Source organism: Lathyrus oleraceus, chromosome 2 (genome assembly GCF_024323335.1).
Source record: "Lathyrus oleraceus cultivar Zhongwan6 chromosome 2, CAAS_Psat_ZW6_1.0, whole genome shotgun sequence".
NCBI classification, from domain to species: domain Eukaryota; kingdom Viridiplantae; phylum Streptophyta; class Magnoliopsida; order Fabales; family Fabaceae; genus Lathyrus; species Lathyrus oleraceus.
This window is the reverse complement of record NC_066580.1, coordinates 252,949,739-252,966,104: the sequence shown is the minus strand read 5'-3', so window position 1 is coordinate 252,966,104 and position 16,366 is coordinate 252,949,739. Positions and strand designations below refer to the sequence as shown.

The 16,366-nt window shown below is 42.4% G+C and overlaps 2 long non-coding RNA genes across 4 annotated transcripts; both read left to right on the top strand.

The window, feature by feature from the left end:
• The first annotated feature begins 1,807 nt into the window (after positions 1-1,807).
• LOC127119051 (uncharacterized) lies at positions 1,808-14,255 on the top strand. Of its 3 annotated transcripts, none has more exons than XR_007802573.1 (4): positions 1,808-1,938; positions 13,707-13,807; positions 13,907-14,005; positions 14,108-14,255. It is a non-coding gene; the product is annotated as an uncharacterized LOC127119051 (long non-coding RNA). The 3 variants fall into 3 exon arrangements; XR_007802572.1 differs by lacking the exon at positions 13,707-13,807 and adding an exon at positions 2,079-2,179; XR_007802571.1 differs by lacking the exon at positions 1,808-1,938 and adding an exon at positions 13,418-13,566.
• A 146-nt stretch (positions 14,256-14,401) lies between these two features.
• On the top strand, positions 14,402-15,966 carry LOC127119053 (uncharacterized). The gene is made up of 2 exons (XR_007802574.1): positions 14,402-14,710; positions 14,803-15,966. It is a non-coding gene; the product is annotated as an uncharacterized LOC127119053 (long non-coding RNA).
• The last annotated feature ends 400 nt before the right edge of the window (positions 15,967-16,366 follow it).

Sequence of the window (16,366 nt, the reverse complement as noted above, 5' to 3'; positions counted from 1 at the left end):
AAAGGAAAACGTGGAGCCCGAACGCCAATCACTGGACTTACATCAGCATCCGAACCAAAACACACGCACACTGGAACCCGAATGCCACTCGATGGACTTACATCAGCTTCCAAGCACACAACAACCAAACAAGTTAATAGGGAGTCGGGAACTCGAGCCTATAACTGTCAAGCACACACACAAAAAGAAAGAAAAGTGTGCCCGGAGAGATCTCGCACGACCTCCTGCCTACGTACCTCATCTGGTATGAGAATCAGGGTGACGTAGTTCCCCTTATATAGGGGTTGCCATCTGAACATGGACTTACAAAGGAGGACACCAGTTGAGTCAAAGGAGAGTGGGCGATGTGTTCACGTCCTAGCAGTAGGTGTCGCAGCTCGCTGAATCGAGTCTTAGGCGGTTACCTCTTTGCAATAGAACGGACTACATGCCACAAGATCGGAGACACACGGAAGGTCTAAAAGTGGGGAAGCTCTGCCCTAGAGTTGTCATGCAATATGCGCTTAAGTGTTAGGATTTACAAATGGGAATATCTACCTAATGTTAGCATGCAAAGAAAATGGGAATTCTAACTATGTTATCATACAAAAGGATACGGGAATCCTACCTATGTTATCATACAAAGGGTTCTATCTAATGGGTGCTACCTAATCGGAACAAGAGTTGACGAGTGGAGCAAGGAGAAATGTTAGGGATAAGGGTAGATGGCGATGCATGAAGCAATCGACTTACAAGGTTGATGGCGATGCATAGAGCAATCGACTTACAAGGTTGATGGCCGATGCATAAAGCAATCGACTTACAAAAGGGTGGATGAATACGTGCTGGTTCTGTTAGGTTTTGAGAAAAATGATTACTCGACGTTGGATCGAGGTTTTGGTCTTGTTTTGAAATGGTTATCGGGTATTCATTTTATTTCTTGTATTAACAGATGAATAAAGAATGAAAGAATATTATACATTTCATGGGAGAGGGATACATTTGTTATGAATGGGGGTTGTCATGGCAATCAAACAATATAAATATATGCCTCATACATCATACAAGTAGGCAACAACCAAACAATAAGATATTTAAACAAGTATATGATCAAATCAAATAATCAAAGAAATGAAATGAATGAGCATTAAACAATGTATGGGTGTAAGTGTAAGGGAACCAGCTCATTGTAAGAAAGCCCAAGAGTAAGCTATGTGAGGTTGATGGCGATGCTTAAAAAGCAATCGACTTACAAGGGTGTAAAAATGGGCTCGATATTAAATCGAGAAAGTATGATTTTTATAGTTTGAAAAAATGGTTTTTTAAACTAAATTCAAATACAATAACTATGCATTATTAACAAATGAAATTATAATAAACATAAAAAAAAAAGATATTAACAAAATATTAAAAGAATAAAAAATGCTAAAGGAAGATAAAATCAAATAAAAAGCAAAAAGTACCACACATGAGTATTGAACCCTCCCCACCTAATATTATGCAACTACCCTCTCTCCACTAGGCCACTCAACACTATCTGCTATTGAGATGCTACGTTAAGTATATGAACCGGGCTAAAAGATTTAAAATAATAAAAAAAACAAAAAAAACATTTTTATGATTTTTTTGTATTATCTCTGTTAAAAACAAATTAAGTTAAATAATAAAAAGAATAAATAATAAAAAAAAAGAAATTAAGAACATATAAACATTTTCTGATTTTTGTATTAAAAACAAAATAAATTAAATAGTAAAAAGAATTAATTAAAAATTAAAAAAAACAAAAAAAGAAAGAAAAAAAAAGGAAATGGAAACAGCAGAAGCTCGTCTCCAACGCTATCGTCTTCCTCACTCTCTCTCAAACTCTCTCAGGCGAAAACCTCTCCCTGCTCTCAGAAACAAAGACTATTACAAAACAGGAAGCTCACCCTCGGACCTTTGATGAAGATGACAGCTCAGGTGACAATCGAACCTTTTCCTTCGCCTCTTCAAGTGCTGGTTTGCTCTTCCTTTAGGATTAGGTTTTTTTCTTCTTTGAAATCTCCTCGCCTCCCCCGTTCTCTTACTGATTTCTCCTCTTTTATATTTCTGTGAATTAGGGTTTCAAAGGTGCCTTTGGTAATCCAGAAGAGTAACTCTGCAAAGCCCTTTTTGATGTTCAGAAACTGGATTGACCCCTTTGATGCTTGGCCTTGGAAAGGTAAACTGAACGCAAGCTTTCTTCTCTGTTTTGTTTCTATTACAATTTGGGAATATTTCTTGAATTAACTGCTTGGTAATTAATTTCGTTTTACTGCAGTGAAGTTGGTTACAAGTGGACACGTTGAAGAAACTGAGAATTTGATGAAGGTTCCCTCGTGTTTTCAGTTATCCATCGCAAACTTTGTGCATACTTGTCGTAAGTTCATGTCCTGTTGCAGGCTTGAAATGTTTGCCTTTATCTGTTTGAGTTGTGGCTCAAGTTTGGTTCATAGTATGATTAATGGACGACTGTTTGCAGGTTTATGAAAATGGATTTGATGTGTTTGGCGATGACGGGCAACGATGATTGTTGCTGTTCTTCAATTTTATTTGCATCTTTAGCAGCACCTGGAATTGCTTGTTGACTAGACGGCGGATGTACGGAGTTGGGCTGCTGTAGCGAGACAGAAGAAATACCACCGAGACTCGGGGATTGGGCTCCAAGTCCCATACTAGATTGTGAAGAAACGGATGAGCCTTGAGAGTTGAACTGCTGCAAAAGTGGACTTTGTTGTTGGGAAGAAAACTGCTTATGATTTCCTGCAACAAGGGAAGGCATATTAAGAAGGGTATCGGGCCCTTGTTGTTGCACTTGCTGAAACTTCTGCAGAAACATTTCCCTTTGATCAGGAGCTATTTCAGTTCTTTCACGAAGCTGCCCCGCATCATTCTGATTCGGAAAGGGACTTCCAGTGTTGTTATTTAATGCATGTAGCAACACAAATCATGATTCACTCAGGGCAAAGCCAATGCATGCAGCGGGTTTGGTGTACAATGTGTTAATTGGTTTTGCAGGCTGCTGATGCTTGGCGGCAGGACCATGGTTTTGTAGGAATTTGTTGACAGGATATTGTAACAGCAGGTATGACTCTGTGTAGCATGATTGACATTGTTATGACTCAAATGGGATATAACTACATGACTTGCATTATCTGTTGACTGCTCCTGCTACAGACTGTAGGTTCCGGCTTAATCATATCAAGCAAAAGATAAATAAGAGTGGCCCTTGTTACACTGAAGTCAAAAACCCTGTGCTGCAACTGGTGCTTTACGAGCAGCCCGACAGTATCCAGCATCATCTTTCATGCATCTCCTTGTGCACTTCTTGCTAATGACAGAATAGGATTTGTTTCCACAATCGGCATCATCTGGCTGACTGCAGGACCCAACTGCTCAAAGTAAGGAATCGCCTCTGCCGCTGGTCTGTTGTTGTAAGCGATTACAGCATTTTCCTTTCATAAGTGATACATATCTTTTCATCACATTCCTTGGGTAATTTCTCAGAAAATAAGCTTCCTGTGAGTACTTGAAGAAGTGCACCATTGCTGGATGCATGGTGTAATGTGGTTACCACTCAATTCTACTTTTTCTACCGTACCGTCGAAAGGATCGATACGAGGCGTGAGTGTTTCTTCAAGAATATTTGTCTCGTCAATTGTGTCGGAATTGAATTTCACCAATAATGTGTGTTTGACATTGTATGAAGTTTTAAAGCAATCACAATTTTCTGATGGCGTCGGCTTGAACTCTGAGACTCCTTTGCATCGGTATACTCCAACCGAATAGTCTGAATTTTCCTAAGGTAGAAGAGATAGCGACAAAATTGTTGGTTTGGTCGGTACTTAGACGACTTTCAGTGATATCAAAGGCACTACCAAGCTTTTGCTTCCGCCGACAGATACATTGTGAAAGCTAGAGTGCCTACTGTTGACACTGTTATTGATGCCAGAACTAAGCCAACGGTAACAGACACTGTCTTTTTGGATTTCGACGAGTTTTGGCAAATACCGGTTCTTGGAGCAGGCCCTTCCAATCTGGTCATGAACTGACTGATGTTGTATGGGCTGCAGAATGTTGTGATTTTGCACATCTAGGCATTGGTTTCCAGCAGGTACAATTTGCAACATGGTTGAGGTTTGCCTTCTGACTTGATGTGGTGCAGTAGGGCAAATGCAGTAGGAGGCAAGAAACTTCAAAGTTTAAGGCATGACCAAGTTGGCATTAAAGTGAAGAAACCAAATCCACAAATTAAAATCAAGGCCAACATGGACATGAAGCATGGAACGAGGATTAGGGTCATGATGGAAGACTTAGGATTTTAGGATGCAAAGAGGTTGCGTTGACTTTGGTCAAAGTTGACCAAAGTCAACAATTGGTCAAAGTTCATTTTTTGTATCTTTCTTGTAAATGGAATTCAATGGACAATTATGGGTGAATTTTAGGGTTTGGGGAATTTGGGTTGACTTTGGTCAAAGTTGACCAAAAAGTCAACTGTTGACCAAAGTCAGCAATTGGTCAAAAATGTCAAATTTGTATTTTCTTATGTAGAATCAAATGTAATGGTTTAAAATGACACGGAATGGATTGAAATGGTTTGAAATTGGTTTCCAAATTGTTTTGTTTTTTTGTGACTCGGATTTTTGAAAAATAACTTGAGTGATAATGTACATGAACAAAGCCATGAAATGAGACCATAAGGTTAGGGCTTTGGCATAGTATCCATGAACCAATAACTTGACTGGCCAGTGGCTAGAAACACAAGAAACTTGGTTGTTCAGATGACTCAGACCATAGATGTATCCACAATCACAACACCATGACTTTGGATCGAAACCAATCCTCATATAAAACCAACATAAGGTTAGGCCAAGCATGCCAAACAAACATAAAAATTCAGGACCAAAATCGGGGTATGACAGCTGCCCCTATTTAAACGTCTTCAACTAGAGAATATGAAGTAGGATATTCTTCATATGATCATAGTGGGAGATGGTTAAATACTAAGAAGACCCGGATTTTGATCCTGAATCCCTATGAAATAATTAACAATGTCTGTCAGAATCGGCAAAGAAGCAATCTCGAAAGAAGAGTCCGTCTGGTACGGTGAAAATCGGCCTGAGTACCGAAACAGAAAGTTGACCTGGATACCAAAATAAATGGTAACACAGGAATACCCATGGCCTGAACGCCGCACTAAGCATCGGAATATGAGAGTATCAATGTTGGTCTGATCACCGGAAATCTGGTCTGAACACCACTTTGATCTGGATATCGGAAAAACTGGCCTGAATGCCACTTCAGTCTGGATACCGGAAACTTCTTGGATCTTAAAATCGGGAAAGACTGGCCTGAATGCCACTTCGGTCTGGATACCGGGAAAACTGGCCTGAATGCCACTTCGGTCTGGATACCGGGAACTGGCCTGAACGCCACTTCGGTCTGGATACCGGGAAAATTGGCCTGAACGCCACTTCGGTCTGGATACCGGGAAAATTGGCCTGAACGCCACTTCGGTCTGGATACCGGGAAAATTGGCCTGAACGCCACTTCGGTCTGGATACCGGGAACTTCTTCGATCTGAAAATCGGGAAAGACTGGCTTGAATGCCACTACGGTCTGGATACCGGGAAAACTGGCCTGAATGCCACTTCGGTCTGGATACCGGGAACTGGCCTGAACGCCACTTCGGTCTGGATACCGGGAAAATTGGTCTGAACGCCACTTCGGTCTGGATACCGGGAAAATTGGCCTGAACGCCACTTCGGTCTGAATACCGGGAAAATTGGCCTGAACGCCACTTCGGTCTGGATACCGGGAAAATTGGCCTGAACGCCACTTCGGTCTGGATACCGGGAACTTCTTCGATCTGAAAATCGGGAAAGACTGGCTTGAATGCCACTTCGGTCTGGATACCGGGAAAACTGGCCTGAATGCCACTTCGGTCTGGATACCGGGAACTGGCCTGAACGCCACTTCGGTCTGGATACCGGGAAAATTGGCCTGAACGCCACTTCGGTCTGGATACCGGGAAAATTGGCCTGAACGCGACTTCGGTCTGGATACCGGGAAAATTGGCCTGAACGCGACTTCGGTCTGGATACCGGGAACTTCTTCAATCTGAAAATCGGGAAAGACTGGCTTGAATGCCACTTCGGTCTGGATACCGGGAAAACTGGCCTGAATGCCACTTCGGTCTGGATACCGGGAACTGGCCTGAACGCCACTTCGGTCTGGATACCGGGAACTTCTTCGATCTGAAAATCGGGAAACACTGGCTTGAATGCCACTTCGGTCTGGATACCGGGAAAACTGGCCTGAATGCCACTTCGGTCTGGATACCGGGAACTCTGGCCTGAACGCCACTTCGGTCTGGATACCGGGAACTCTGGCCTGAATGCCACTTCGGTCTGAATACCGCCTCGGTCTGAACACCGGAAAATTCTTCATGTCTATCAGCATCGGCGAAGATAACAAAACAGTGATAAATGAGCTGGCACGCATGCCAAAGACCCATGCTGGGGATAACAGTCGAAAGATTGACCAAAGAGTGCATGACATATATTATCTATAGCCGTCAAAACGTAGATAATACACTCGCATGGAAGATTATCCATAACCGGGTTGTAGGTTGTTAAATGGATAAACGACCGAAAAGAAAGGCAACGGGGTACCAGACTAGGTATGCAAAAGATGACCAATCAAAAGAGGATAAAGTTGCTTACTCGGAGCAAGTATCCAAGAAGAAGGGGAAGACCCAATGGGGACAATACTGCTTGATCAAGGCAAGTATCCAAAGGGGACAAGACTATCAATACCATAAAGAGGGGATTACATCTACCGGTTAGTAGGCAGAAAACCACGGAAAAGTAACCAGTCATCGATAGGATGAGCACACAGGGTTAACTCCACCAAGGGGATGAAAGTGGGATTTTACAGCTACCAGTTAATAGGTAGAAAACCACAAAGATAGGACTTACAACTACCGGTTTGTAGGTAAAAGCCAAAAATTCCGCTGAGGATGAGATGAATGAGTGCCGGTTAGTGAGCAACCATTCATTTATGCCCTAGAGAAGTACAAGAGACAGCGAACAAGAAGCCAATTTAGGATCGATCCAAGAAGGCAAACTGAATCAAGACTCATCCTAATGAGGAAAGAACTCAATAGGGAAAACCCATCCCATTATGGAGGGAACGGAAGCAACCGTCATCCACGAGGATGTATCTCGGTGGGGAGCGCAGAAGGAATGGTGGACATTTTCTGCCTAAGGGGTCGACTCTATATGGAGAGATCAGACACGCCCACATATGCTAGGGGAATTGAACCAAGCTTGCAAAATGATGCCAACTTCGGGGAGTAACACTGCTGGGGATACCCACTCAACTAAGGAGTCAGTTGTTGGGAAAACACCAACTTCTCAACCATGCTGATGAACCCAATTCTGAAGCCGATCCAATGGCGCGATGCTAAACTCTTTCCAACAACCCAATCTGGGCTGGTCACCACGGTCTAGGGCTAATGGACATGTTTGCAATGTTGATGCATGAGTTTTTTTTTGTTTTACACAATGCCCCATGATCATGGAAATGCTATGCAGTAATGATGCAATATGCTATGCTTATCTAAATGATGAATGCATAAACACACGTCTCCTCCAGAGACAACACCGGGGAACTCCAGGAACTGTGCTGAGGATCTTATAATCACGTCAACTTCCACCCTGCTGGGGAAAGACAAACCTTGCTGAGGATGCTCTCCATCGAACCCGAACTGCTTGGAGATTACCCTGCTAGGGGAGGCAACCCAATCTTATCTCTACTGGGGATGATTTTCTCCAAACCCGATCCGCTTGGGGATCTCACTGAGGGAAAACCATCAACACAAACCCTACTGGGAAGGCAGTAACCTTCAGGCTCGCTGAGGAGACACTGATCTCAAATCTGTTAGGGAGGTAACCCTCTCACACCTACTGGGGAAATACAGCTTATTGGACACGGAACACCTGTCGAGTCGCCGAATTGCGGCATCCATCGTCCACCCACAGTGTCGGCTCTCCCTCTTTTACGAACTCCCAGACGCTTCTGGACTTTTCTGCTCCATCATCTTGTATTCCCAATCTCGTCCGTACTCCACGGAGATCGAACTCCTAGTATTCATACAAACTTTCCAATCATCAGACTTTGAAGAGTCTTCTTGATTAACTTTCCAGGACTGTCGTCGTAATCCTTCACTGTCTTTTCACCGTTCAACTATCTCTTGCCCCTGATCAGGCTCTGCAGCAGGGATCGTTAGATAAAAGCGTGCCCCGGGTATGCCCCAGGTGTTCCGATATTTCAACGCCTAAGTCACTCAAACTTCCGAATAAGATTTCCAGATTTCAACCTCATAAGCATGCATCGGAAGGGACCTCTATGTTTCAAAATGAAAATATTCTTATCAAAATAAACGGATGTTTTCGTACTCAAAATGGTAATGACACAAAAACAAAATTTATTTGACCGAACACACGCTTTATTGACTGGAATAAAAGATGGCTCACAACCGAGCAACACACAGGAAGCAAACCCTGGAAAGAGGTGATTGCACACAACAGAAAAAACTCGATCCTAGTGGCAATGTGAAACCATGATCTTATCGGGTTCCAACTCAGTTACACCTCATATGTCCTCAAGACTTTCCGCACTTTCTGTCTTCTGAACAAGATGCTTCCGATTGGTCTCTGTTGGAGATTCTCCAAGTCATCATGAGCACAAACGATCATGCTAGACGCAGTTGTTCGTTTCATTCCCTCTTTTGCCTGGACCGCCCTTTCGGGTTTCAGTCCACCGGGATACCCTTTTTTGCCCAAGTCGCCCTTGTGGGGTTTTCGACTTGCCGGGTGTACAGCTCTTTTCATTTATTATCCCTAACTTTTGCCCGAACCTTTTCTCTCTTTTTTTTTGGTTCGCCGGGATGCCCTTTTTTGCCTGGACTCTTTTATTCTTTTGGTCCAGCGGGTCTCTTTTTCACGAAGTATCTTTTAACTGCGTCCGCATTCACAGGGGATGGAAAATCCTCATCATCCGTGGTCGTCAGCAACAAGGCTATGTCAGAGAAAACCCTTTTTGACCACGAACGGACATTCATAATTGTTTATCCACTTGCCCCACGATCGTCTTGAGGAGGAAGGATCCTTTTCAACACCACATCTCTTCCATGCTACCCACGAGGTCGCACTTCTCGGTCAACAACACGCTTCATTTATTGGGTACAACTGCCCCATGACAAGTAACTGTCAGCCTCTTTTCTCAATCAGGCTCAACGCGTTATACCAAGTTCTCATCCACTCGCCCTTTTCTAACTTCTCATCCATCCGGACTCTTCATAATGAAATCTAGCCTCCAGCAGGCAATATCACTTCCATCCCATACCACATGAGGAAGGCGTTGCCCCAGTAGATGCACGTACCAAAGTACGACACTCAGGATACCAACTTCGTACTCAGCCACTATCATTGGTGCGTTCACATGTTATCGGGGAAGCACTAGCTCACTCTCTTTAAACTCTCCCCATCAGACATCAAAACCCGTTCGGATTCGGGGTCAGGCCCCTCCTCCGGGATCGGTCACTCTCAATCTTTCGATTCGAGTACCTCGAGATGTCCTCATCAGGGACTTCAGACTTCCTTGGTTGACAATCATCAGTGGGCTGTTGGGCGAGATAACCATACAATACCTTCCTCTTGGTTTCTTTCTGGGAGGTATACTGAATATCGTATTCAGCTGACATCACTTGCCCTCTCACAACCCATCCGTTCGATGCTAGCTCCTCAAGCACATACTTGATCAGATCCATTTTGGACATCCACAAGGTGGTATGAACCAGCATACACTGTCTCAATCGGCGAGCAGCCTATGCCAAAGTACATCAAGTTTTCTCGAGCAGTGAGTATATTGTTTCACAGTCGATAAACTTTTTGCTTAGGTAAATTGCGTGCTCTTTTCGACAAGACTAGTCATACTGACTCAATACGCGCCTCATAGACCCCTTAAGGGCTGTCAAGTACCAGATTAGCAGTCGTTTCTTCCCCGGAAGGTATCAGAATCAAAGGTTCCTGCTACTCCTTTTTTTTTCTTTTTTTTTTCATGCCCCTTGGCAGTCCTCATTCCACCTGACCTTTTATTACGGGATAAAAGACCTCTGCTGACTCCCCTCAACAGGACATCCTAAAGCAAGTTCCCAGTCTCGGGGTCCTTGGATTGATCAGCGAGAATGCGCCCACCAGAGCTAACATAATCACGTCTCGGAGGAGAGGCCTCGACTGAGTTCTCGGAAAATGGTCACCAGAGTCGACAATTTCTAGAGGAACATCATGTCGTTACGGAACATCCGTAGGACATAATATATCCAAGAGAAACCTCGTCTGGGTGTGGTTCTTCACGAACGACTTAACGTAGCAACATGCCACGCAAGCCTCATGAACATCCACTCTAAAATCTGTGTGTACACTCAAGCCTGGGTAATGGGCTTACCTCTCATAGAACACCCCACCCCAACAAACAGATAAACGGCAGCAGATACAGCAAACATATGTACATGAATGCAATAAGGTAAAGCAGGTAAATGCTGAAAATAAATAACTGTACAAAAGAATAAACACCCAATAAACAAGAAACCTACAAAAGCTAGGAGGGACTCGCTTAGGGAAACCACGTCCCCAGCAGAGTCGCCAGCTGTCGCAGCCTGAAAAAAACAGAGGTGCGAAAAAACAACCAGCGAGAAAGAAATGACAGAAGAGTCGCCACCGTGCGTTATTTATCCCAAAAGAGGGAAAGGAAACGCTCGAAGTAAACCTGGAGAAAAGGACAGGAAAAGACAAGGTCTCGCAACCAAATCTTGGGTTCGGGAGTCGATTATGCGAAGGGAAGGTATTAGCACCCCTACGCATCCGTAGTACTCTACGGGATCCACTCTTGTTTGTTCTTGTCTAAAGGGTGTGTGTTTATCTAATGTACTATTTACTAAAAGGGTCAAAGAAAATGACTTGCACGGATATCGCATCCACTGCATACGTATCTCATCTGGATATGAGAGTCAGAGTCTTCGTAGCTCGGCTGCCTAGGGGTTAAAGAGATGTGTGCTCGCTAAGACATCGCGTCTTATGCCTACGTATCTCATCGGGAATGAGAATCAGAGCAAAACGTAGTTCAGCTAAACTACGGGAATAAGGGTCTCGATTGCAACTAGGGCAAGAGAAAGGGAAGGTCTCGATCGCAACGAGGGCGAGAGAAAGGATCGCAACGAGGGCGAAAACAAACAAAGATTAGTTGTTAGTTGTTAGTCAAACTCGGCAAGACGTCGCGTCTTGTGCCTACGTATCTCATCTGAACATGAGAATCAGAGTTGCCGTAGTTCGGCTACACGCACGCCAAACAAACAAACACACAAGCAGGCAAACATGGAGCCTGAATGCCAATCACTGGACTTACATCAGCATCCGAACCAAAACACACAGAAAAAAGCAAACGTGGAGCCCGAACGCCAATCACTGGACTTACATCGGCATCCGAACCAAAACACACACAAAAAGGCAAACGTGGATCCCGAACGCCAATCACTGGACTTACATCGGCATCCGAACCAAAACACACACAAAAAGGTAAACGTGGAGCCCGAACGCGAATCATTGGACTTACATCAGCATCCGAACCAAAACACACGCACACTGGAACCCGAATGCCACTCGATGGACTTACATCAGCTTCCAAGCACACAACAACCAAACAAGTTAATAGGGAGTCGGGAACTCGAGCCTATAACTGTCAAGCACACACACAAAAAGAAAGAAAAGTGTGCCCGGAGAGATCTCGCACGACCTCCTGCCTACGTACCTCATCTGGTATGAGAATCAGGGCGACGTAGTTCCCCTTATATAGGGGTTGCCATCTGAACATGGACTTACAAAGGAGGACACCAGTTGTGTCAAAGGAGAGTGGGCGATGTGTTCACGTCCTAGCAGTAGGTGTCGCAGCTCGCTGAATCGAGTCTTAGGCGGTTACCTCTTTGCAATAGAACGGACTACATGCCACAAGATCGGAGACGCACGGAAGGTCTAAAAGTGGGGAAGCTCTGCCCTAGAGTTGTCATGCAATATGCGCTTAAGTGTTAGGATTTACAAATGGGAATATCTACCTAATGTTAGCATGCAAAGAAAATGGGAATTCTAACTATGTTATCATACAAAAGGATACGGGAATCCTACCTATGTTATCATACAAAGGGTTCTATCTAATGGGTGCTACCTAATCGGAACAAGAGTTGACGAGTGGAGCAAGGAGAAATGTTAGGGATAAGGGTAGATGGCGATGCATGAAGCAATCGACTTACAAGGTTGATGGCGATGCATAGAGCAATCGACTTACAAGGTTGATGGCCGATGCATAAAGCAATCGACTTACAAAAGGGTGGATGAATACGTGCTGGTTCTGTTAGGTTTTGAGAAAAATGATTACTCGACGTTGGATCGAGGTTTTGGTCTTGTTTTGAAATGGTTATCGGGTATTCATTTTATTTCTTGTATTAACAGATGAATAAAGAATGAAAGAATATTATACATTTCATGGGAGAGGGATACATTTGTTATGAATGGGGGTTGTCATGGCAATCAAACAATATAAATATATGCCTCATACATCATACAAGTAGGCAACAACCAAACAATAAGATATTTAAACAAGTATATGATCAAATCAAATAATCAAAGAAATGAAATGAATGAGCATTAAACAACGTATGGGTGTAAGTGTAAGGGAACCAGCTCATTGTAAGAAAGCCCAAGAGTAAGCTATGTGAGGTTGATGGCGATGCTTAAAAAGCAATCGACTTACAAGGGTGTAAAAATGGGCTCGATATTAAATCGAGAAAGTATGATTTTTATAGTTTGAAAAAATGGTTTTTTAAACTAAATTCAAATACAATAACTATGCATTATTAACAAATGAAATTATAATAAACATAAAAAAAAAAAGATATTAACAAAATATTAAAAGAATAAAAAATGCTAAAGGAAGATAAAATCAAATAAAAAGCAAAAAGTACCACACATGAGTATTGAACCCTCCCCACCTAATATTATGCAACTACCCTCTCTCCACTAGGCCACTCAACACTATCTGCTATTGAGATGCTACGTTAAGTATATGAACCGGGCTAAAAGATTTAAAATAATAAAAAAAACAAAATAAACATTTTTATGATTTTTTTGTATTATCTCTGTTAAAAACAAATTAAGTTAAATAATAAAAAGAATAAATAATAAAAAAAAGAAATTAAGAACATATAAACATTTTCTGATTTTTGTATTAAAAACAAAATAAATTAAATAGTAAAAAGAATTAATTAAAAATTAAAAAAAACAAAAAAAGAAAAAAAAAGGAAATGGATATAGCAGAAGCTCGTCTCCAACGCTATCGTCTTCCTCACTCTCTCTCAAACTCTCTCAGGCGAAAACCTCTCCCTGCTCTCAGAAACAAAGACTATTACAAAACAGGAAGCTCACCCTCGGACCTTTGATGAAGATGACAGCTCAGGTGACAATCGAACCTTTTCCTTCGCCTCTTCAAGTGCTGGTTTGCTCTTCCTTTAGGATTAGGTTTTTTTCTTCTTTGAAATCTCCTCGCCTCCCCCGTTCTCTTACTGATTTCTCCTCTTTTATATTTCTGTGAATTAGGGTTTCAAAGGTGCCTTTGGTAATCCAGAAGAGTAACTCTGCAAAGCCCTTTTTGATGTTCAGAAACTGGATTGACCCCTTTGATGCTTGGCCTTGGAAAGGTAAACTGAACGCAAGCTTTCTTCTCTGTTTTGTTTCTATTCCAATTTGGGAATATTTCTTGAATTAACTGCTTGGTAATTAATTTCGTTTTACTGCAGTGAAGTTGGTTACAAGTGGACACGTTGAAGAAACTGAGAATTTGATGAAGGTTCCCTCGTGTTTTCAGTTATCCATCGCAAACTTTGTGCATACTTGTCGTAAGTTCATGTCCTGTTGCAAGCTTGAAATGTTTGCCTTTATCTGTTTGAATTGTGGCTCAAGTTTGGTTCATAGTATGATTAATGGACGACTGTTTGCAGGTTTATGAAAATGGATTTGATGTGTTTGGCGATGACGGGCAACGATGATTGTTGCTGTTCTTCAATTTTATCTGCATCTTTAGCAGCACCTGGAAATGCTTGTTGACTAGACGGCGGATGTACGGAGTTGGGCTGCTGTAGCGAGACAGAAGAAATACCACCGAGACTCGGGGGTTGGGCTCCAAGTCCCATACTAGATTGTGAAGAAACGGATGAGCCTTGAGAGTTGAACTGCTGCAAAAGTGGACTTTGTTGTTGGGAAGAAAACTGCTTATGATTTCCTGCAACAAGGGAAGGCATATTAAGAAGGGTATCGGGCCCTTGTTGTTGCACTTGCTGAAACTTCTGCAGAAACTTTTCCCTTTGATCAGGAGCTATTTCAGTTCTTCCACGAAGCTGCCCCGCATCATTCTGATTCGGAAAGGGACTTCCAGTGTTGTTATTTAATGCATGTAGCAACACAAATCATGATTCACTCAGGGCAAAGCCAATGCATGCAGCAGGTTTGGTGTACAATGTGTTAATTGGTTTTGCAGGCTGCTGATGCTTGGCGGCAGGACCATGGTTTTGTAGGAATTTGTTGACAGGATATTGTAACAGCAGGTATGACTCTGTGTAGCATGATTGACATTGTTATGACTCAAATGGGATATAACTACATGACTTGCATTATCTGTTGACTGCTCCTGCTACAGACTGTAGGTTTCGGCTTAATCATATCAAGCAAAAGATAAATAAGAGTGGCCCTTGTTACACTGATGTCAAAAACCCTGTGCTGCAACTGGTGCTTTACGAGCAGCCCGACAATATCCAGCATCATCTTCCATGCATCTCCTTGTGCACTTCTTGCTAATGACAGAATAGGATTTGCTTCCACAATCGGCATCATCTGGCTGACTGCAGGACCCAACTGCTCAAAGTAAGGAATCGCCTCTGCCGCTGGTCTGTTGTTGTAAGCGATTACAGCATTTTCCTTTCATAAGTGATACATATCTTTTCATCACATTCCTTGGGTAATTTCTCAGAAAATAAGCTTCCTGTGAGTACTTGAAGAAGTGCACCATTGCTGGATGCATGGTGTAATGTGGTTACCACTAAATTCTACTTTTTCTACCATACCGTCGAAAGGATCGATACGAGGCGTGAGTGTTTATTCAAGAATATCTGTCTCGTCAATTGGGTCGGAATTGAATTTCACCAATAATGTGTGTTTGACATTGTATGAAGTTTTAAAGCAATCACGATTTTCTGATGGCGTCGGCTTGAACTCTGAGACTCCTTTGCATCGGTATACTCCAACCGAATAGTCCGAATTTTCCTAAGGTAGAAGAGATAGCGACAAAATTGTTGGTTTGATCGGTACTTAGACGACTTTCAGTGATATCAAAGGCACTACCAAGCTTTTGCTTCCGCCGACAGATACATGGTTGAGGTTTGCCTTCTGACTTGATGTGGTGCAGTAGGAGGCAAGAAACTTCAAAGTTTAAGGCATGACCAAGTTGGCATTAAAGTGAAGAAACCAAATCCACAAATTAAAATCAAGGCCAACATGGACATGAAGCATGGAACGAGGATTAGGGTCATGATGGAAGACTTAGGATTTTAGGATGCAAAGAGGTTGCGTTGACTTTGGTCAAAGTTGACCAAAGTCAACAATTGGTCAAAGTTCATTTTTTGTATCTTTCTTGTAAATGGAATTCAATGGACAATTATGGGTGAATTTTAGGGTTTGGGGAATTTGGGTTGACTTTGGTCAAAGTTGACCAAAAAGTCAACTGTTGACCAAAGTCAACAATTGGTCAAAAATGTCAAATTTGTATTTTCTTATGTAGAATCAAATGTAATGGTTTAAAATGACACGGAATGGATTGAAATGGTTTGAAATTGGTTTCCAAATTGTTTTGTTTTTTTGTGACTCGGATTTTTGAAAAATAACTTGAGTGATAATGTACATGAACAAAGCCATGAAATGAGACCATAAGGTTAGGGCTTTGGCATAGTATCCATGAACCAATAACTTGACTGGCCAGTGGCTAGAAACACAAGAAACTTGGTTGTTCAGATGACTCAGACCATAGATGTATCCACAATCACAACACCATGACTTTGGATCGAAACCAATCCTCATATAAAACCAACATAAGGTTAGGCCAAGCATGCCAAACAAACATAAAAATTCAGGACCAAAATCGAGGTATGACAGCTGCCCCTATTTAAACGTCTTCAACTAGAGAATATGAAGCAGGATATTCTTCATAT